This window comes from Acomys minous (genome assembly GCF_964271855.1).
Source record: "Acomys minous genome assembly, chromosome: 13".
In the NCBI taxonomy this organism is placed as follows: Eukaryota; Metazoa; Chordata; class Mammalia; order Rodentia; family Muridae; genus Acomys; species Acomys minous.
The window spans coordinates 6,310,806-6,333,786 of NC_140495.1; the positions used below are offsets into that span (position 1 = coordinate 6,310,806).

Below are 22,981 nucleotides of genomic sequence, written 5' to 3' on the forward strand. Positions count from 1 at the left end.
ACTACGGGTCCCGTGAGTCTCCGCGGCGGGGCGTACTACCAGTCCCGTGAGCCTCCGCGGCGGGCGAGGAGTCGCACGGGGCCGCGGGGAGGCGGAGTGGAGCTGTGTAAAGCGTCGCTGCTGGAGGCTGCCGGGCTGAGGCCCGCGTGCCGGGCGCCCTCTAGCGCGTCCCTGGGATTCCGTGAGGTGGGTCGGTGCGCGGCGCAGCTCGGAGGCTGCTAACCCGAGAGCTGATGCGCGCCTCGGGTGCCTGGAACCCACGCAGGCCCCGTGTTCCGGGTCGCGTGGCGGCGGTCGCCTTGGGCTTTCTCTGAAGCAAGGTCGCTGTGTTTTGCCCAAGGCCCCTCACTGACTCAGTTGGGGTTCCGGGATTCTCTCTCAGTGAAGCAGGAGAAGAGGGGGGGCCAAGGCCAACTCTTGACTTGTTCTGGTGTCCTTAGAGCTGTCCCCTCTCTTGGTTGTTTCTAAGCGATAATCCCTCCTTTTTTTCCCCTTTTTTTTTTTTTTTTTGAGGCGGTGTCTTATGCATCCCAGGATGGACACAAACACACTTTTTTTTTCATCCCCAGGTGAAGAATTTTAAGCATCTGTAATTCTTGATGTCTATAGCTGACTAATTATTTTTATTTATATATATTTTTTTACTCGGGACAGAGCCTCAAGTAGCCCAGGCTAGCCTCAAACTCTTGAATTTCTTGTCCTCCTGCTTCTGTCTCCCATGTGCTGGATTTACACGCGTTACCTAACTATGCAGTGCTTGGGATTGAACCCGGGCCTTGTGAGTGCTAGGCAAGCCTGGTTGTCTCTCCTGAAGACATTGCACTGTATGGGTTAGGCATAGATGAATTAATTACAATCCTAGAGGATTACGGGCAAAAGAAAGTCCATAAGCTCTAGATGAATTTTGGTTAAATGTGAGAGTCATAGTTACAAAAAAATTAATATTCATTTATGGGCAACTAGGAAAGGTCATGTTTCTTGGCACAATACTATTTTGTCAACTGAAACCTTAAATTCTGTCAGTGTTCTGTGGAAGGTCTTTCAATATATAATATTGCCTATGTGTAGGTACCCTTTTCACTGGAATAGATTTGGGTTTGAACAAGCAGAACTAATGGACCCTGGTATAATTTGTGGCTCAGTTCCCTTTGGGAGACAATAATTATTTTTAGGGCTATTACAATTACAATTAGCTTGTTTGAGCAATGAAAAACTTTTAAAGCTTATTATTGTTTTTAATGTGTATAGTGCTTTGCCTGCATATATATATGTATGTGCTTGTAGTACCCTGGAGGCCAGAAGAGTCCTATCCCTGGATCAGGAGTTAACAGAAGTCAGTCTCATTGTAGGTCCTGGGAATTGAACCCAGGTCCTTGGGAAGAGCAGGCAGTGCTCTTAACCACTGAGCCTTCTCTCTAGCCCCAGCATTTTGTAAATTAATTAATTAATTAATTTATTTATTTTTGCTTTTTAAAGTACTGTATTTGTGAAGAATACTGTAGTATGAATCAGTAACAACAGTTTTAGAGAAATGAAGTTTGAAGTTTCTAGATTTAAATTGTATCCTCAAATTTCATCAATCACTTTTCTGAATACTGTACTCTTTGTATGCCTTGTTAGATGTGATTCTTATGTGTCATCCAGTCAGCATTAAGGTGTCAAAGTCGCTGTTCCAATAGCAGTCTTTTTGTGTTAATGTTACCTCCAGTGGCATTTTATCAGTGTGGTTCTCTCTACATGTCACATGTGCAGGCCAAGTTCTTTAGGGAGAGCATGGTTTTAATAAAAATACTAACTATTGAAACAGTTCATAAAATATTGCCAAAAGTAGAAAACTTGGTACATAGGAGAATTTGATGTGTAAGTCACTTTTCTCATTGCTGTGGCTTCAAACAAACAAACAAACAAACAAACAAAAAACCCTTTGTCAAAGCACTTTAATTCAGGAAGGTGGGGTTTGTTTTGGCTCAGAATTAAGGGTGCAGCGAGCGCATCATGTGGGAAAGTGCAGAGACGGCGTGATCACATTGTGTCCACAGTCAGGGATCAGAGAGGGGAATGCTGCTGTTTGCTCCTCTTGCCATGTTTATCCCATATGGTACCCTAGCACATCAATGGATGGTGCAACACACACTTAGAACAGGTCTTCCCATCTTGTTGAACTCAGTCTAGGTGTTCCCTCACAGACACATCCAGAGGTTTGTTTCCATGGTGATTTTAAATCTCATTAAGTTGACAACCAAGATTAACCAGCACATCCCTTGCCAACTTGACAAACATGCTACTTTAAATCATTACACTCCATCCCTGTCCCCTAGTGTTTCTTTTTCATTTCATAATGAAAACAAACAAAAAAACAAAAACAAAAACAAAAAAACCACTTATTCTACCTTCCAACGTCTGCATCATCTTTAGCAGTTCCAACATCATTCAAAATATAAGGACATAGTCTCTTCTGGGGCCGAGTCATTTAACTGTGATACCTATCCCCTTTATATCAAAACATCTCGCATACAATGGTACAGGAGAAATAGTGCCATTCCAAAAGTGGAGAATGGGGCAAAATAAGGACAGGTCACACCAAAGTGAGAACAGAACCCAGTAGGGTAAACAGCAGGTCGTTCATCTCCATGACTAGTATCTGGGTCTGGTGATGGAATCCTTTGTGCTCCAAGGGGCTTACGTGTTCACAGCTGGTTCTGCTGCCTATAGCGACATGGTCTCTCTGTTGCTTCTTCTCTACTTTGTCCTGGTAGCCTTCCTCAAAAGACAACCTAACCCTTCTGACAATCATACAACCTCGGGTGTAGGCTTCACTTTCGCAGCTTCATGCTGTGCTCAGGGGCTCTCTGAGATGTCCCCCTCAATTTTGTATCTTTTATGCCTTTGAAACCAGAACCACGTGGGAAACACTGCAAAATTCTCCTACCAGCTTAAGATGTAATCTGACCTCTTGAACCACAGTCACAACAGCCTCTGTATGCACTGCTGTGACAAAGTGCCCAACAAGAACAACGTAAGAAAAAGCTTATTTTAGATTTTAGTTCACAGTTTGAGGGTATTATGTCAAGAAAGTCACAGCAGTAGCAGCTTGAGGCAGCTGTTCATATTTTGTCCACAGTCAGGAAGCAGAGAAACAGAGGTGAAGTTTGGTGCTTAGCTCACTTTCTAAATTTTTCTATGGTGAAAGACGCTCATCTATGAGATGGCACCAAGCATGGTTGGTCTTCCCTCCTCAGTGAACCCAATCTGAAGACTCCCTGGCCAGCTGCCAGTTTCCACTGTGATCTTGAATCCCATCCTGCTGACCTGAAGGGTGAGCAGTGCCCAGGGCTACACAGTGCATTCCAGCCCACTCTCCTTCCACCACTCAGTTCTAAATAAATAAACCAGTGACTAAACAAACAAACCAAAAAAAAAAAAAAAGTAGAAATAGCACATGGTCAGGTAATCCTGCTGTACAGTGTTTTCCCCAAAAAGACTGAAAATGGGTTCTGTAAGAGATATGTTTATTTCATTTGGTGTTCTGATAGCTGAGATGTGGAAACAAGCTAACGGTCTGCCAACAGTGACTGAGTAATGAAAATGTAGTGTAATACAGAAATAGACATATTGTCTAGTCTACAAAAGGAAACCCTGTCATATGCAACAGAATGGGTGAACATGGGCAACATTAGGTTATTTAAAGTAAACAGTGTACTGACAGACAACCCTACATGCTTTGATTTATGTGAGATCAAAATAGTCCCCCATTAACAGCTGTCTCATGTACATTATAATATATAGATGGATCACTAAAATTTAAAAATTTCTATGATTATTTTCTTAATTTTATTAGTCTTTACTTTTCCTTGAAAAAAGTTGAAAGATTTCTTTTCCGCTTGTCTGGATGTGTGTGCATGAGCACCTGCATATGAGCACCTACAGAGGCCAGAAGAGGAATTCTGATGGCGAGGAGCTGCTCAGTGTGGGTGCTGGGACCTGAACTGCAGTCCTCTGCAAAGGCAGCACATGTCCTTAACCACCGAGCGTCTCTCCAGCCCGCCCTAAAAACTTCTGAAGCAGCAGAATGTAGTTGTTGTAAGGGACCCTAGCCTTTAATCATGCCAGGAAATTTTATTTCCCTGCTACTTATATTTCTCAAGTAGAGTGGAACCCACCAGTGATCTTCACTATTGAGCAAGATGAAAAATTATTATTAAGCATCTTAGAACTGTGCTCGAAGCTATCCGGCAGCATCTGCATAAACTAGCCTCTAAATGATAGCCCCACGCAGATAATAGGCTGTTAATAAGCTTTTGTTGAATCATTAAGTGTAATCTAAAGTTGACTTATAGGCACAAATTTGTTAATTAGGTAAATGAATGAACAGTGAATGTTAAATTTGCACCATAGAGGAGATTAAGGGTAAATGCACTTTAAAGATTAGATGCAAACTAAATATTTAAGTTCATCATTTGAGAAAAAAATCATGAAAGACAAGATAATTAAAGTGCTCTCGCTCTTCATTTGTTCTTGCGTATTTCAGTTTTCTTATCTAACTACACTTAAAAGGCGTCTAAAAAAGAAAAATCTCAACACTGTTGTATTTTCAGTGTGCCAAGCACTAAAATGTGTTTTTCTCATGGACTGTCTTTTGCGTGTGTATCTGTTTGTGCATGTTCACATGGAGAACTGTGAATGTCTGGGTGGGTGCACTTGCATGTGTATGCACATTTGTGTTTGGAGGCTCAAGGTTTATGTCAGATGTCCTTGATTTTTTTCTCTATATTTTTATTAATCAAAATAGTTAAAAGTTTTTATTTTGAATGGTGTACATTATTTGTACAAAACAGTGGACTTCAACAAGACATCCAGACATGTGTGCTGTGCACTTTGAGCAGACAGTTTTGGCCCCATCTACCCTCCCTCTAGGGCCTCCATTGAGTTTCTACTTTCATGTTTTCTTTTCTAAAATGTAGATTCTGCATGTAAGAGAAAGCATGGTATTTGTTTTTGTTATTAACCGTTTTGCTCTGTAAGATACCTCCAGTTCCAAACATCTTGCAAATGACATAATTTGATTCTTCTTTATGGAAGAATAATACTGCACTATGTATATATAGCTCATTTCCTTTATCCACTGATTTGTTGGTGGGCACTCAGACTGACTGTAAATTGGCTGTTGTGAATAACACTGCAGCGAGCATGGCTGTGTGGATATCTCTATTGCAGGCTGACGGACATTTCCTCCAGCTATATACGCAGGCATGGCCTAGCTGGACTGTAGTTCAAGTTTTACCTGAGCCTAGGAAAGCCAGTGTAGAAGTAGTGTAACTTGAAGGCCACTTAGCCAACGTTACAGGTTTCATTCTAGGTGAGGAAAGCCCCAAATCAGGAGACATGGGAGCAGAGTGTGAATGTCCCAGCTCGAACACTGAGAGACTGAATTCAGCCCTTTCTTGACATTTTGCTCTATTGGAGCTACTGAGATCAGGTAATGTGCACCCTTCTAGGGAGGGCCATCTGCTTTATCCATCCTTCCAGCTGAGATGCTGATGACCTCTGAAATATTTACTCAGATATACTAAATGCATGTGTATGTATGCATGTATGTATCTACATCCAACCAATCCAGTGCCCCAGTCCAGCTGACATGTAAAGTAGCTGTACAGACTGAAAGGCTGAGACGAAGGTGTCAGCGAGGTTCGGGTGTCTTTGAGACCTTGCTTGGTGTGAGTAGCCATCTCAGCCCTGGCTTCTCACTTTGTTCTCCATGCCTTTGTCTGTGTTCTGATTTCTTCTGTGTAATGACACCAGTCAGATCTAGGTCACCCTGATGACCCACATTTAATTAGCTCTTTAAAAGCCCTGACTGAGTTATTGGCGCCTGAGCATATATATGAGTTTGGTGGCTGTGGATGGGAAGTCGGGGGTCTAGTCCAGGCCACAGACATGGCTTCCTTGCTTCTGGCCTGTTATTCTGATAATAACAAGTTCTACAATGTTTTGATTCCTCCTCCATTTTCACAATCTATGAAGCTAGTGTCTAGTTTAAAAATACAGAATATTTTTAAAGAAATACTGGCTGCTGCTGTAGAATGCTCTGAAGTCTTTAAAAACTCTTTTCTAATGAATGACAGTAAGTGAAATTCAGGCCGCAGAAACAGGATCCATTGAATGTCAAACCATGTATAACTTTCTGTAATGAGAAGCTGTTGTTGAAGCATCCTTCAGGTGCCTATTTTTCTCCCTAGTGACAAGTCAACTCAAACACAGGGCCACACCCTGGAGCTGCTGGCAGTCTTGAGCTACGGTCTGTTGGAGTTCTGCTCACTCACTCTTCTGACTACCAAAATATTCAGGGCAGACTGCGCTATAGTGCCAACACCACAAAGGAGAGAATTAATTCCTAAATAGCAAGCACGTCACTTGGCTGTGTGTCATTGTGTGAATGTTACATGTTCAATTCACAGGTGGTTTAAAGAAAACCCAGAATTGATCCTGGGAATGTGGCAAACTATATAGTCATAGGTTTTGAATGTCAAGCGTCTTGGGTGCATAGAGCCCAGCACTAATTACGCTGTAGCTGTGCACACTTTAAAAAGCTTACAGTATTGGGAAAAGGAAGTGGACAGTGTTTCCTGGGGTATGTGTCTAGATGACGTTCCATGTGAGTGAATAGCTGCCTACAGTCTTACGGCTGGCGAGTTTGCTGTAAGTTGCATGATTTGGATTTAGCTATGGAGTCAGTTGGTCTTGGTGAGGATTTGACGTGAGTGAAGCAGACCTTTGGCTTGTTTTAAAGGATTGTTTTCTCCCCTCACCTTATATGTAAAGAAAATTCTGTTAGAAGCAAAGAGATGTGTACTGGTGCTGAGTTGCTTCCTTTAGTCATGCAGACGTTCTGTGGCTGGTGGATCCTGAATGCTGGGGTTCATCACAAAGCCCTCTCCTATGTAAGGCCAACCGAAAACCTATCATTTCTACTTTTCCGAAGTTTTAGGGGGGAAATCACCAACTCTTTGATATTTCTAATAGGAGGAAAAATATTTGGTATACTACCTAAAATTTTGCCTTGTTACTCATTTTTGAAAAATGGGCAGCCATTACTTGTCATTTTTTTTTTTTCAGTTTTAAGAGACAGGATTTCATGCTATAGTGCAGGCTGTCCTGAATTTTATTATGCCTCGTCTGATCTCATAGCAAATCCTTCTTCCTCAGGTTTCTATGTGCTGGGATTACAGGTATGAGCCATCACACCCAACTTGTAACCTCTAATTTTATAGTTACTTACCTAAACTTAAAATTATATAGTTCTTCCATTTGGAAAAAAAAGGCAGGTTGTACACCACCATGTGTATGCACTACCTAGTAAAGTGAATGAATTCTCCAACAGCCTTTGAGATCAGTACAAAAATTTTTTACAGGGTCAGTATTTCATAAGCAGGCTCCTGCACCACCAAGGAAATGCCATTTGAGAAATTAACAAGTCTCGGTCTCCTAGCCAAGAGAATCTTTACCAGAAAAGCAGCCAGTTAGAACTTGTGTCTTAGACTAGTCTATACTACTGTCAAAAGGACATTTCTCTTATTGAAGTAACATTCTCTATAGCAGATTGTTACATGGGCCATCATAGGCCAATATACCGATAAAACTTATTGGCTCTCTGCATTTTGATTGCTTCCTATTTCTTTCATAAATCCATTTCTCAAATTTGGGATATGTCCTGTGAAAAAAATCTTAATTTCTTTTTTAAAATTACATTTAAAATTTTATTTATTTGTATGTGCATGTGTGCATGTGTGTATGTGTGTGTGGGCACATGTGTGTCATGGGATATGTGTGGCAGTCAGAGGGGCATCTTGCAGAAGTCAGTTCCTCCTTTCCAACCATCTTGGCCCTGAGGACAGAACAGTGGCAAGTGCCTTTACCTACTTAATCTCCCTTTGCTGGCCTATAACTGAAATGTAAGCTCCTTAATAAGACTTTTGCTTGTTTTATTATTTCAATAACATGGAAATTGATTTACAATTTTAATGTTCTGATTTAAAATTTCCACAATACTATATTCTTTTTTATATTGAGGTTATATAATTATGAATATCCTACAGTGTTCCCTATTAACACCATGTTTGAAAGGGTGTGAGTTCTTTCATGTTTTCTCTTTTTAATTACTTGTTTTGTTTTTAATTATTATTACCAGATGGTCACCTGTGTATTTAAGAGTCACTGTCAGCCTGTCTATGAGTTCTTTGTTTACTTTGTGTGACGAACTCTCAGATAGAGGCAGTTGCTTCTGAATGTAAAAGTTCTCCAGCAACTGCAGCTGTTGCTTTTTCAGAAGACCTTGGTTAATCTGTCTACATACCCCAACACCAACCATCTCTGCTTCAGCTTGACAAAAGCCATCATCCCTGTTTCTTTTTTTAATTATTTATTCACTTTGCATCCCAATCGTAGTCCCCTCCCTCCTCTCCTCCCAGTCCCATCCTCCCTCCCTCTTCCCCCTCCCCCCTCCTATTCCTCAGAAAAAGGGAGCACCAACCCCCACAAACCATCCACCCCAGCGCATCAAGTTTCATCAGCATCATGACTGAGTGCTTCTTCTTCCCCTATAGCCTGGCAAGGCAGCCCAACTAAGGGGAGGCGATCAAATAGCAGGCCACAGAGCCCATGTCACAGACAGCCCCTGCTCCCTTACTAGGAAACCCACATGAAGCCCCAGCTGCTCATTGGCTACATCTGTGTAGGGAGCTTAGGCCCAGGCCATGCGTGGGCCTTGGTTGGTGCTTCAGTCTCAGCAAGCCCCTCTGGGCCTGGTTAGTTGGCTCTGTTGGTCCCTGTTTCTTAATATTTGAGCCAATGAGGGATGCAGGCCTGGAATCTGTGACTTCTAAATGCCAGCCACTCACATTCTTGGTTGTTTTAGACCTCTTCTGTATGCACTGTTCAGTGCCTATAGGCCTAGCAGTTCTGTAGACCTTTCTATGTTTATGAGTTTGCATATTTTAGGTGTTTTCTTCTTTATTCGGTGTCAGCTTTATGCTTTTGACCAAATCTTGCTTTTTCTGCTGTCCCTAATGTGCTATAAAATCTAATGCATAGCATTAAATGTATCTTATTCATCACACTAAGTTTTCTTTGGAGGTAGGCAGGACACAAATAGACAACCTTTAATATTGCTTGTGTTTTCTGAATGACACTATGTGCATATTTTAGAATGATTGATTGAAGACACATATGTTCAGAAATATGGCGTTTATTATAAGTAAGATATTTTCCAGAAAATGGAAATAATGAAAATTCAAAAAAGTTGTGTGCTTGGAGAGGACATGTCTGCGACCTCAGCAGTAAGCATCTTGAGTTACATATGGAGCCTCTACTAAAAGGCAGTCCCAGTTTGAAGAAGTGCTGTGAACAGTGCTGTTTTCTCAAGTTCAGAAAAGTTGCCTTCTCCGTAAGAACCGGACTTAAAACACCTGCACTTCCTCTAACCACAGTGCTGGACAGTATAATGACACCTTTCTTCCTTTTCTTTTTTCAGTTTGAAAGAACAATCATTATTTTTCTCATTCACACGCAAATAATAAAACTGTTTCTATTATGAGCAGCCATTTATCTTCATTCCTACTCGGTATGTATTTATTCACACTGTCTCATTAAATTCTGATGCTTTTCAGAACTCCTTAGGTGTGTTGTAATTTCACCATCTGGGATACATCAGTCAGAAAATACATATATATTGTAATAAAAATTGAGGCTTCATTAGATTTCCTTGGCAAGTTTCCATCTTAAAACATCCTTGTTCAATCAACAATAGGACTATATAATAGTTCAACTCAAGAATACTGTATTTTCTGATTTTTTTCAAAATTTGCTGCAATATAACACTTTAAAATAATGTTTGTGGAGTACAGAAATCTTTGGAGATTTTTAAAAAATAAAATAAAATCTATGTAGACATTCTTGGCTCATGAATTGCATTTGAAAGCTGTAAATATTTATAATGTGCTGGATTAAGTTGAGTTGTTTTGTGACTCTGCAGGTTTGGGTGGTCCCCTTAATAAATTCAGCTTAACTAATAATGCTTGTAACACATAAAAAATTGCTCCTGATCTCTTACCCATCTGTTAGAGTGTTTAGCCAATTCCAGATGCTGCACTGAAATGTGGGAGAATGAAACTCAGCGAATCCCAGGATATAAAACCCTGTTAAGGTAGTTAAGGGTCCGGGCATAGAGAACAGCGCGTCTGCCACGTCAGCCCATTCTTTTCTGGAGATAGGAGAAATAATGTCTGTGCTCTCAGGCAGCCTGTGGCCTGGTGGTTTGGGGTAGGTAGGACACACTAAGCCACATAAAGCAGAGTGCTGTGAGGACCTGATGGAAAGGCAGACCAATCACATGGCGAGAGAAACACACCTCTGTGGAGGCCGTCTTTCACCTTCCAGAGCCCGCGTTCACGTGGTGCACATCAGTTTGTCGCCATTATCCCTTTAGCAAGTTCCTCATTGCTTCTTGTGTACAGCGTCATTTCTTGTGTTTCAGAGTTCTTGGCACTGCGTACATGTGCTTAGTTCCTGTCACTGCTTATATGTACTTAGTTCTTGTTACTGCTTACATGTACTTAGTTCCTGTCACTGCTTACATGTGCTTAGTTCCTGTCAATGCTTACATGTACTTAGTTCCTGTCACTGCTTACCTGTACTTAGTTCCTGTCACTGCTTACATATACTTAGTTCTTGTCACTGCTTACATGTACTTAGTTGCTGTCACTGCTTACATGTGCTTAGTTCCTGTCACTGCTTACCTGTACTTAGTTCCTATCACTGCTTCCATGTGCTTAGTTCTTGTCACTGCTTACATGTGCTTAGTTCCTGTCACTGCTTACATGCGCTTAGTTCCTGTCACTGCTTACATGTACTTAGTTCCTGTCACTGCTTAGATGTGCTTAGTTCTTGTCACTGCTTACATGTGCTTAGTTCCTGTCACTGCTTACATGCCTTAGTTCCTGTCACTGCTTACATGTACTTAGTTCCTGTCACTGCTTACATGTGCTTCGTTCTTGTCACTGCTTACATGTGCTTAGTTCCTGTCACTGCTTACATGTGCTTATTTCTTGTCACTGCTTACATGTGCTTAGTTCCTGTCACTGCTTACATGTGCTTAGTTCCTGTCACTGCTTACATGTGCTTAGTTCTTGTCACTGCTTACATGTGCTTAGTTCCTGTCACTGCTTACATGTACTTAGTTCCTGTCACTGCTTACATGTACTTAGTTCCTGTCGCTGCTTACATGTACTTAGTTCCTGTCGCTGCTTACATGTACTTAGTTCTTGTCACTGCTTACATGTACTTAGTCCTTGTCACTGTCACTGCTTACCTGTACTTAGTTCCTGTCACTGCTTACATGTGCTTAGTTCTTGTCACTGCTTACATGTACTTAGTTTCTGTCGCTGCTTACATGTACTTAGTTCCTGTCACTGCTTACATGTGCTTAGTTCTTGTCACTGCTTAGAAGTACTTAGTTCCTGTCACTGCTTACATGTACTTAGTTCCTGTCACTGCTTACATGTACTTAGTTCCTGTCACTGCTTACATGTGCTTAGTTCTTGTCACTGCTTACATGTGCTTAGTTCCTGTCACTGCTTACATGTACTTAGTTCCTGTCACTGCTTACATGTACTTAGTTCCTGTCGCTGCTTACATGTACTTAGTTCCTGTCGCTGCTTACATGTGCTTAGTTCTTGTCACTGCTTACATGTGCTTAGTTCCTGTCACTGCTTCCATGTGCTTAGTTCTTGTCACTGCTTACATGTGCTTAGTTCCTGTCACTGCTTACATGTGCTTAGTTCCTGTCGCTGCTTACATGTGCTTAGTTCTTGTCACTGCTTACATGTGCTTAGTTCTTGTCACTGCTTACATGTGCTTAGTTCCTGTCACTGCTTAGAAGTACTTAGTTCCTGTCACTGCTTACATGTGCTTAGTTCCTGTCACTGCTTACATGTGCTTAGTTCCTGTCACTGCTTACATGTACTTAGTTCCTGTCACTGCTTACATGTGCTTAGTTCCTGTCACTGCTTACATGTGCTTAGTTCCTGTCACTGCTTACATGTACTTAGTTCCTGTCGCTGCTTACATGTACTTAGTTCCTGTCACTGCTTACATGTGCTTAGTTCCTGTCACTGCTTACATGTGCTTAGTTCTTGTCACTGCTTACATGTACTTAGTTCCTGTCGCTGCTTACATGTGCTTAGTTCTTGTCACTGCTTAGAAGTACTTAGTTCCTGTCACTGCTTACATGTACTTAATTCCTGTCACTGGTTACATGTGCTTTGTTCCTGTCACTGCTTACCTGTGCTTAGTTCTTGTCACTGTTTACATGTACTTAGCTTAGTAGTAGTTGTCTTACCAGCTGATTGGCTAGCTTCTAACTTCTCTGTACTTTACAGTCTTTTGATCGAGAGCTGCAGATTGCAACACTAAACTGACTATATGACACTTACCCAGTTTGGCCTGCTGTAGAAAATTACCATCCATGGGGTGGCTTAAACAACAGACGTTTGTTTCGTACAGTTCTAGAGAGTAGGAAGTACATGAGTACGGTGGCAGCAGGTTCCCTATCTGGCAAGGGCTCGTTTCCTCATTGTGAGGTGGCTGGCAGTGGGAAAGAAACTGTTGTTTCTGTTTGTAAGGCCACTAATTCCATCATGAGGCCTGTACCCTATTTACGACCAGTTCCTAAAGACCCCACCTCCCACTACAGTCATATTTAAACTTGAACAAATGTAGAGGTATTGTTAGCACCTGCTAGGCCATATAGCAAATAGCACTAAAATAGCAATTTTTTTGCCATTATTTTATCTGTCCTTAACAAAAAAGAAAAACTGCTAAGTTGGACTACACACTGTGTTAATTTCTAAAAATATCTTAGACTTATTTAAAAGTCCTTTTAAATGGTCTTTGGCGTATAGTGTTATATCTCTCTTTGTATACATAATAAGGAAAATAGAAATGAAGTGAGCTGGGTAAGGAATTAACTTGATTTTAGCTGAAATCCCAGAAAACCAATAATAAAGGAATTTTTAAAACATCTTCATTCATAAAAGCAGTTTCGAGCTGGGGAGATGGTTCCATTGGTGAAGTGCCTGCTGGCCAGGCATGAGGCCCGAGCTGCGTCCCACAGAGCCCACATGAGCGCTGGGTGGGAAAAGGAGATGCAGAGACAGGGGACCCTGCGGCTTGCTGGCCAGCCTGCCTCGCCCAGTCAGTGAGAGCTCAAGGTTCAGTGGGACACCCTATAAATATGTCAGCTTACAAGGCACCCTGAGTAGAAAAATTTACACACAAACCTGACCTTGTGGATGAACTTTGATAGGCACTCAGTGTTTACTATTTTTTAAACTGTAAGGTTTTTTTTTTTTTTTTTTTTGGTAATGATCGAGGTCAATATGTTAAAATGGGAAATGAAACTTTAAAAATGTGTTTGGTAAAGTAAAGGTGATTAGCGTAGCTTTGCATTTGTCAAGGTCTCTAAAGTGTGGATTATTTAGATACGACTTTAGACTTCAAAGTGTCTAGCATTCTTGTGATGACTTTATCTTCTTTTCTGTCACTGTATATTCTGGATGTGGCAGTAAGTTGGAAAACAAGCAAAATGTGTGAGAAAGGTAACAGAAACAGTAAGAATATATTTTGAAAAAAATGGTGAATTTTATAATCGGCATTATGAATTCTATTAGGCTGGATAAAAAGTGTATTAAATCTAAATTACCAAGAGGTTTAAGTTAGATGCAATTGAACCTACCACCAAGTAATAGTGATATTTTCTTAGTGTTAATTTATCTTCTTAGTATTATCCACTGTGGGACTGAAGTTCCTAAGAAAATCTAGAAACTTTATCTACCATTTAAAAGTAATCTTTTAATCCTCTTCCGTTTTGTAATAGGCATTGTAGAGATTTTCACAAGCTCTGCAGTAATGTCCTGCTGCAGAAGTAGAGTGCTCTCTGCTCTGGCACCGGCTGCCTGTGCGGGATCCAAGGCAGCCAAGGACACTGACGACTTTTTCATGTCTCCCCCACTCTGCTTGCCTTATTAATATTATCTAGTTTCATCCAATATTGCTGATTCTTTGTAAATATTTTTGTGTTCCGTTTAGTGAGGAATGTTCTAATCTAATATGGTCTATAATTCTGTCAATTATAAAAATAACTTTTATTCTCCTGGCTCAATTGTTGTCCGGGAGGCTAACTGCTCCCTTCTGCTAACCTAGACCTAATCCTGGAAGATTCTAGCCTCCGTACAATCTAACCTAGGCCTAGAATGTTTTCAGCCTCTGAGACTGACTGTTTAATGAGCTCACCCTTTCTTGATCTTTCTGAGCTCTGGGCTCAGCTCAGCTGTTCTGGCTCATACTCTTCTCCCAGCTGATTTACTTAATCTGGCTTCTGTCTTGGCCCAGAATTGCTCTGCTTGGCCTCAAACTAACTCAGCAATCTGCTCTAATCTTCTGGCGTCTTCTTATTTTTTGGCTCATTCTGTCTTCACCTAAGTTATCTCTCTGCAACCTATCTCTCTATTACGTCTTGGTAAAAATGCCTCCTCTCTCTGAAAAATTGCCTCTTAAGTAGCTTCCCTTTCCACTTTCTTCTCGTGAGAGTTGGGTATATCATATTCTGCCAAATCTTGTCTGATTCGTCACTTTTTCTGCCTCACAATTAGACATCACTTTCAAACATGGGTGCTTCTTCAAACTAACTTTACCATTGTTTGGGATTCATCTGGCTTCTGGATTAAAGGCATGATTGTATTTCCGCTGGATCACACAGACCTAGAAGGTCTTTGGATGTGATCTCTTGCTGGAATAGCCATGTTCTGAACTAACATTCTTCTACAGTCAACTACAGCTCAATACACTGCAGAGTGGAAAAGGTGAGTGACCAGAGGGATGTCCGTGAACATTGTTAGTTAAGATACTTCCAGTCTGACTGGCAGATGACATCATAACTCTTTCAAGACATAGGATTCAAGTATCAATTGACATTCAATACTAACAACGGCCTATTTTTTTCTTTAAAAGTTTTCCCTAAGGTTTATTTGTTTTTATTGTATGTATATGGGTGTTTTGCCTGCCCATATGTCTGTGTACCACTCTGATTTGGTGCCTGCAGAGGCCAGAAAAGGGCCTTGGGTCCTCTGGAACTGATGTTGCAGATGGTTGTGAGCCACAATGTGGGTGCTGGGAACTGAACCCAGATCCTCTGCAAGAGAACCAGTGATCAAGCACTGAGCCATCTCTCTGAATGCTCTTGCTGAGGGCCTGGGTTTGGCTTCTAGCACTCACATGATGGCTTACAACCATCTATAACTCCGATTCCAGGGAATCTGGTGCCTTCTTATGGCCTTTGAGAGGCATCAGACATGCACATGGTACACATACATACAGATAGACAAAACATTCACACACATGAAATAAATAACACAGAAATCTCTTGAATCAACTTGATAGTTTTATTCCTTCAAGAATTGTATTCGAATGTGTTTCCATCAGTTCACTTAGCCATAATGTCTCCTAGTATCTGCTTTACACCTAGATGCTTCTGTGTTTATCTTAATAATTGATTTCTGAGTTAGCAGCTGCTTTCTAGCACTGTAGCCTTCTATTCCCTTGTTTCACCTTGTTGTGAGGGGTTAAGAAAGATGGATGGTAACATCTGGACTTACAACTGGAAGAAGATCTTGACAAAAATAAGTTAATATCTTCTAGTTTTGATTGTCAGATTTATGCCTAGTATTCCCAAAGTTACAGCAAGAAAAATCATGTCTAGTGTTGATGTTATTAAGTTCTTCATTGAGCCAATATAAAAGGATTTAAAATACATTGTTAGTATTAAACATGAACAGCATGTTGTTTGAAAATTTTAAGAGACTTCAAAACCCAGTTAGAAATATTAAGAACCAAAGAAAGTAGACTGTATAACTATACTGGATAGAATAAAAACTTGTTTTCAAAATGAAGTAATTGTTGAAGATGGAAGGAATTATTTTGAAAATGAAAAGCATGTTGCAGTTTATATTATAAATTATATCAGCCATGATAAAATATATCAATTTAAAATACAAGAGACTTAAGTTAGACTAAACAAGGTGGAGTAGTTCTGTCAGATATTGGAAAAAAACAAAGATGGTCTTTATTGGCACAAGGTAAGACACATGGACCAAAGAAATAAAATACAGTGCACAGAAATAGATTCATATGAATATATAAAAATAAAACAATTCATTCAAATTAATGATTAAAATAATGCACAATTAAATGTAGGTTGTTGGGATAATTTGTTAGCTACAAAGGTAAAGTCTTTTATTTCAATTTTGTTAGCACACAAACATTGCTGATGGATTAAATCTCTAAATGTGGGAAATAGAGCAATTGAGAAAAATACAAAGAAGTTTTTATTTAAAAATATTGGGGAAAGTACACAGTATTTAATAAACATAAATTTAAGTTTTATAGATTAAAAGTATAAATTTAAAAAATGTAACCAACAATATGAAGATGTTTCCAACAGATGAAACAGAGTTAATATCCATAGTACATCATGAGTGCTACCAAGTCTCTGTAGAGAAAACAGTAAAACCTGAGTATAGAATAGAAACAAGGTTTTCCAAGAAAAGGAAACACAAATAGTCAATAAAATCTAATTAGTGGTCAGGGAAGTGTAGATTAAAACTACAGTAAGATAACTCTCTTTGTTAATTAGATTTGAAAACAGTCATTGTTAATTTCCGTTGTTGGTACACAAATGGGGAAATTGGTACTTATAAACTGTTAGTGGAAATTGAAAAGTAGAATAGCTTTCCAGAGACCCTTTAAGAATTGTCTCCTTAAAAATGTGGTTACCTTTTTATGTGGCATTGCTATTGTGCAGTATACATGACTGAATACATGACTGACAACTGTGCAATGGTATTTGCTATAGTATTGCTTCTACTAGCCAAAAACAGAAAAGAAAAACAACAACAACAAACAAACCAGAGCCCTTCTGACTAAACTCGTCAGTCATACTTTGCATGCTGCATTGACTTAATGTTTTGCTGTAGGAGTGAAATGATTTGATATGCTGCCATCAGGGAAGATCTGTGAGACAAAACAACATAATCACAAGAATCTGTGTCTATATTAGAAACATGAGTATGCAGATAATGTAGTATGTTTGAGTAATTTATCTCATGGATGTATAAAGATAAGAAAGATTTTTATCGATAATTAGGAAAATTAAATATTTGATCATGTTTGGAAGGTGAAGCTGTTAATAAAAGCCTTTAAATAATTGAAGCCATGAAGGACAGAACAATGCCAAGTCAGTCTTGAAGCCATGCTGCTTCTTCAGAAAGCTTTATTATATTGCAAAGGGAAACTCTATTCTCTTCTTTAGAACCAGCTGAATATTCCTTCCGGTATGTATTTGGTCAGTTCTGACCCATTATTATTGACATGGCAGTCAAAAAATAAATATGTTCAATAAACTAAAGAAAAATAAGGAGAGCAAACAAAAGTGTGGTAGTAAGGCAACGTTAATAAGACAGAAGGTAGTGTGGAAGCAACTAGAAGGATATTACAGCCCTTTTGGCTATATCAGCCATTTAATTATAGCTGAGTCAGTTTAACAGGACTAAGTTTGAATGGCTATAATTTTCTCTTTCAATATCTATAAACTGAAATATTAAGAATAATTTTAAAACAGAGTTCAGTGCTTATAAAAGTTTGAAGTTGTGATGATGTACTTAATGTTCTAGTTATTGTACAAATGTGGTGTCACCTTTTTGGTTACTTTATATTTTGTCAATCTACATTGCCAGAAACTGAAGATGTAAAAGAGTTGATTTGGGGCTGTAGGATTTTCAGCGTGGTAGACATGATTTCCAGTAGTTCAGAATCAGTGTTTTGGGAAGGCAGTGAAAGTAAACTACTCAGAGGTCAGTATAAGCTTAAGATAAGAGTTATTGAATAAATACTAACAAATACTGACAATAATTTCTTTTATCTTATTGGATCATAATTTGATAAAACTAGTTATAAGAAGCAAAAGAAATTATAGAAAATATTCACACACTTCTAAACTAAGCAATATTCCTTTGAATAATTAGTCATTAAAGAAACCATAGGAAAAATAAAAGCCCCTAGAATCAAATGAGAATGAAACACCCAGATCTTTGGGCTAAAGGAAACCCAGTTGGTTCTGAGAGGGAAGTGCATAGATGTGAATATCTGCATGGAGAAGATGCAGATCAGCTACCCCTGTAGCTGAAGAGCTGAGAAACAAGACAGAGCAGGGCAGGTATAAAACGATGACTAAGCAAAGAATACAAAGGTTCACTGAAGTAAAGAACTGCCTTCTTGGAAAGATAAAAATTATATACAAGCCCTTAACCAAGCTATCCGAAAGAAAGAACATTCAAACCAATGAAATTAGAGATGAAGAGAACGTATATAGTGGATGCCTCTGAAACTCAGAAGATAATCAGGAAATATTTTGAAAATTTATACTAAGAAAATGGAAATCTAGATGAAGTGAATAAAATTCTATACATATGTATCTTGCCAAAATTGAACCAAGCATGTATAAAACCCCAAATGTGTACAAGCAGTAATACTGATCCCATAATAAGGTCCCAACAAATACTATCCCACACTTGCTTGGAGTGTCTGTTGAATTCTTCCATACTTTTAAAGAAATAACATCAGTGCTCCTCAATGTGTTCCATAAAACAGTAAATGAAAGAATACCTTTATGTTTATGCAGCAGATATAGACGACACCACACAAAAGAAAACTACAGATAAGTTTTCTTGGTGGTTACCTTAGAAGCAAAAATCCTCCAAATTTTTGCAAGTCAAATTTGTTAACATATTTACAAATTCTTCATGATAAAGTTGGTTTAATTCAAGAATGCAAGAATGGTTTACATTGCAAATTAGTAAACACAGTACAGCACATTAGTAGAATAGAAACCACATTCCATTTCCATAGATGCATTAAAAAAGCTTGTAACAAATTTTAATGTCTCTTCATGATTTAAAAAAAAAAAGCCCTCACAGCAGGCAGAGGCAGGTGGATCGCTGTGCGTTCAAGGCCAGCCTGAAGTACAAAGCAAGTCCAGGACAGCCAAGGCTACACAGAGAAACCCTTTCTCAAACAACAACAACAACAACAACAGGCCTGAAGAAGTGATCACTAGATATAGAAGGATTATATCTAAATGTAAGAAAAGTCATTTACAATAAATATATAACCAGCATTATACCGAGTGTAGATACACTGAAAACATTTCCCTTAAAATCAGGAGTAAGACAAATGTATTTATTCTCACTCAAACACTCAGGATAGTGTTTGAAATCTTAGTCATAACAATAACACAAGTGAAAGAAATAAGAGGGGTACAAAAGGAAAAAAAGAAGTCTAATTATATTTGCAGAAAATGTGATCTCTTATATAAAATACCCTAAGACACTACAAGAAAACTTTTAGACAGACTTTCATTAGAATATCAGGATGCAAACTCAACACACAAAAATCAAGAATTTTCTTAAATATATTTTTTCTGAAAGAAAAACAACCACATTAACATCCCAATAAACAAACAAATAAACAGTCCTTTTCTGAAGAAATAAATTGGAGAAGACAGTAGAAGATGGAAAAGGTATCCCATGTTCATGGATTAGCAGAGTTAGTCTTGAGAAAATGGCCATATTACTGAGAGTGATGTACAGATTCAATATAATCCCCCTTAAAACTCCACTGACATTCTTCACAGAACTAGGAAAAAATAATATGGGAAAATGACTCTGAAGGCTAAAGCTATCTTGAAGCACCACAGTGCCTGATACCAAACTTTAATACAGTGAAATAGTAATAGAAACAATATGATACTGGCAATAAAACCAAGCCTGTGGTGTACTAAAATAGAAGACCCAGAAACAAACCTTTGCAGTCACCTCCATCTAATCTTATACCAAAAGGCCAAAACAAACAAACAAGCAAACAAACAACAGGTTGGAAAGAGGCAGGGAAAACTGTATGTCCATGAGTAGGAGATAGAAATAGGTCACCATGTCCCACCTGCATGAAAACCAATTCAGAATTCAGCAGTGACCTAAATTTAAGACTTGGGACTTTGGAACTTCTAGAGGAGTGCATAGGGGAACCATTTTGAAATATAGACATAGGAAATGACTTTCTGAATAAGACTCCAACATCTCAGGAAAGAATAACAAGAATTTAACATTGGATTGTCTCAGGCAAATACAAATTAAAAATCTATCCATCTCACCCAACCAGAATGGCTATTATCAAGAAAAGCCGACAACACATGCTGGTGTACTCTCTTGGTAGCACTATGAACTACAATATACTATAGAATACAAGTTATCATGCAGATTCCTCTAAAAACTAAGAGTAGAGCTGTCATTTGATCCAATTATATAATTTTGGATGTACATCCAAAGGAATGCAGCCAAGTTTCTATAGAGATACCTGTGTACCCATATCTGCCATACTGTTAGTCACAATAGGCAAGTTATGGGTTAAGCCTGAACATCTATGGGACAAAGATAGCCTGTTATCGAGTGCTAAATTAAAAAAGGCATAAATGTGAAATGGAGAGGAGAGGCTTAGGGTATAGAGTTAGTATTTCAATAACCAACATTTGGAGGAAGAAATTAGGGAAACAAACTCATTACGCCATTTTCTTTTATCTGAAGGAAAACAATTTTTGAATAAACCTAACCAAGGAATCGAAAAACCTCTATGATGAAAACTTGAAATACTGAGAAAAATGGTTGAAGTAGATGTAGATTGAAAATACTCTTTAAATGCCATATTTGGGAGGTCTCTGAGGTTTTTGAAGACTTTATCTAACTATTTTACCTTATCTATCTATAGAATCGTACCTATCTGTTAAATCTAGGTGTATATTCTTGTGATGAAAATAGACTAGTAATTGATATGGCCATGAGTTGATCAACTATCAATTAACCTGTATTACTTAATTATCCTAAGCAGCCTGCAATAGGACCTTCAAAGTATTAGAAGTAAACCTTGTATTATAATTGAGTAGTATAGCTACACTGCCTTTTATTATAGAAGCAATATACTTAATATGTGTGAAGAATATACACATACATACAGAAAATGGCATCTAAAGATACTTTTACAATTTTAAAGTATTCTTTGACAATAAGACAGATTAACTCCTGGCAACACCCAGCCTACCTCATAGAAGATGATGACCATCAAAGAACCTCCTTATGGAAATGGCTTCAAATGTGGCAAAGCAGCCACTGGGGAAAAGCCCTTGTTTCCACTTCAGACAGAATTCTGCCTAAAAGTGGGCAAGCTTGAACACAGGTAGAGTCAGTGGCCAAATTCTGCCAAGACAGAGTAAGCAAGTCCTCAATAGTTCCTGCTTCACAAATATGTCTGCCAGATATAATGGGCCAGAAGACTGAAGATGATTGTCCAACTTTATAGAGAGTTTGTCTAGGCAGCGAACTGTCTATCATTTTCTCATTTTGGAAGCTGATGATTTGCACTTCTGTTTACTCAGATAATTAATTTTATTCCTTCTCAGTTTTTTGATGGGGTTGAAGACCATATAGTTTAGTTTTACAATTAAGCTTAGTTGTTTAGGGGGTTAAGATGTTTTTATGCCTAGATAGACGTTTTTAGGTTGATAGAGATAAGATATGATAGATATTGATTTACATTCAGAGTTGTAGACTCACCAAGATAGGAAAGATGTTTTCTCTAAGGTTGCCAAATACAATTAGGCAAAACACTATGAATGTAATATTTATATAATTCCTAATTGTTTCATGGTCCTTCTTTCTGTATGTAGTTTATTGTATATATGTGTAATAATATAAATGTATATGTAAAAGTAAAAAAAGAAAAAGAAAAGGAAAAAAGAGAAAAGACTCATATTCAGGGATTGAAGGAATTAGTATTGTGAAAATAGCTCTTACTGAAAGTGATCTATGTAATCCCTATTAAAGTCCTAATGCTATTCTTCCTAGCAGTAGAAAATGAAAATTTAATTCATGCAGAAGCACAAAGGACTCCATACACATCAAGCAATCCTGAGCAAAAGGATTAATGCAGAATGTATCACCAATTTCAAATTATATTGCAGAGCCATATTAACAAAAGCATCATGGTATAAACACAAAGCCAGATATGTCAATCAATGGAATAAAAGACCCAGATATAAAGCCACATATCTATAGTCACATGATTTTTGACAATACCAAAAATATACACTGGAAAAAAGACAGCATCCTTACAGCAAATGGTGTGGGAAAAGTAAATATTCACAATATAGAAAGATGAAACTAGATCCTCATTTGTTACCTTGTTTAAAAAATCAATTTCAAATGGATGTGAGACCTGAAACTCTGAAACCATTAGAAGAAAAAGCAATTATTTCTAGACAAAGGTAGTAAAAGACCTTCCAGAATAGGAGACTACTTACTTAGGATATAATGTCAATGATTGACAAATCATGAAATCAAAGAGCTTCTGCACAACTATGGAAACAATTAACAAAGTTCACCAATAGCCTACAGGAGGAAATCTACTATAACTATAAATGCAACATTATTAATATCTAGAATATACAAAGAACTAAAAAAATTAAGAATCCAATCAAGTCAGTAAATGGGCTAGCAAAATGAACACATAGTACTCAAATAATAAAACATAAAGTTGTTCCGTAAACACATGTAAAATGTTCAACCTCATCTATCAGAGAAATGGAACTTAAAATTGCATTGAGATTCTATCTCACCCTAGTCAGAATATCAGTCATTAAGAAAGCAAATAACAAATTCTAGTGAGGATGTGGACCAATGTGACCCCTTGTACAATGCGTGTGGGGGATGTAAATTAGTACAGCCACTGTGGAAATCAGTATGTTGATTCTTAAAAAAAAAAAGGCTATTAA

The 22,981-nt window shown here is 38.5% G+C and overlaps 1 protein-coding gene across 1 annotated transcript in view; it reads left to right on the top strand.

Moving 5' to 3' along the window:
- The first annotated feature begins 42 nt into the window (after positions 1-42).
- The window catches only part of ZCWPW2 (zinc finger CW-type and PWWP domain containing 2), a 103,719-nt gene continuing 80,780 nt past the window's right edge, over positions 43-22,981 (top strand). Inside the window, exon 1 of the mRNA XM_084754930.1 lies at positions 43-186. The gene's annotated coding sequence lies outside the window, so the exon portion shown is untranslated. The remainder of the gene's footprint in view (positions 187-22,981) is intronic.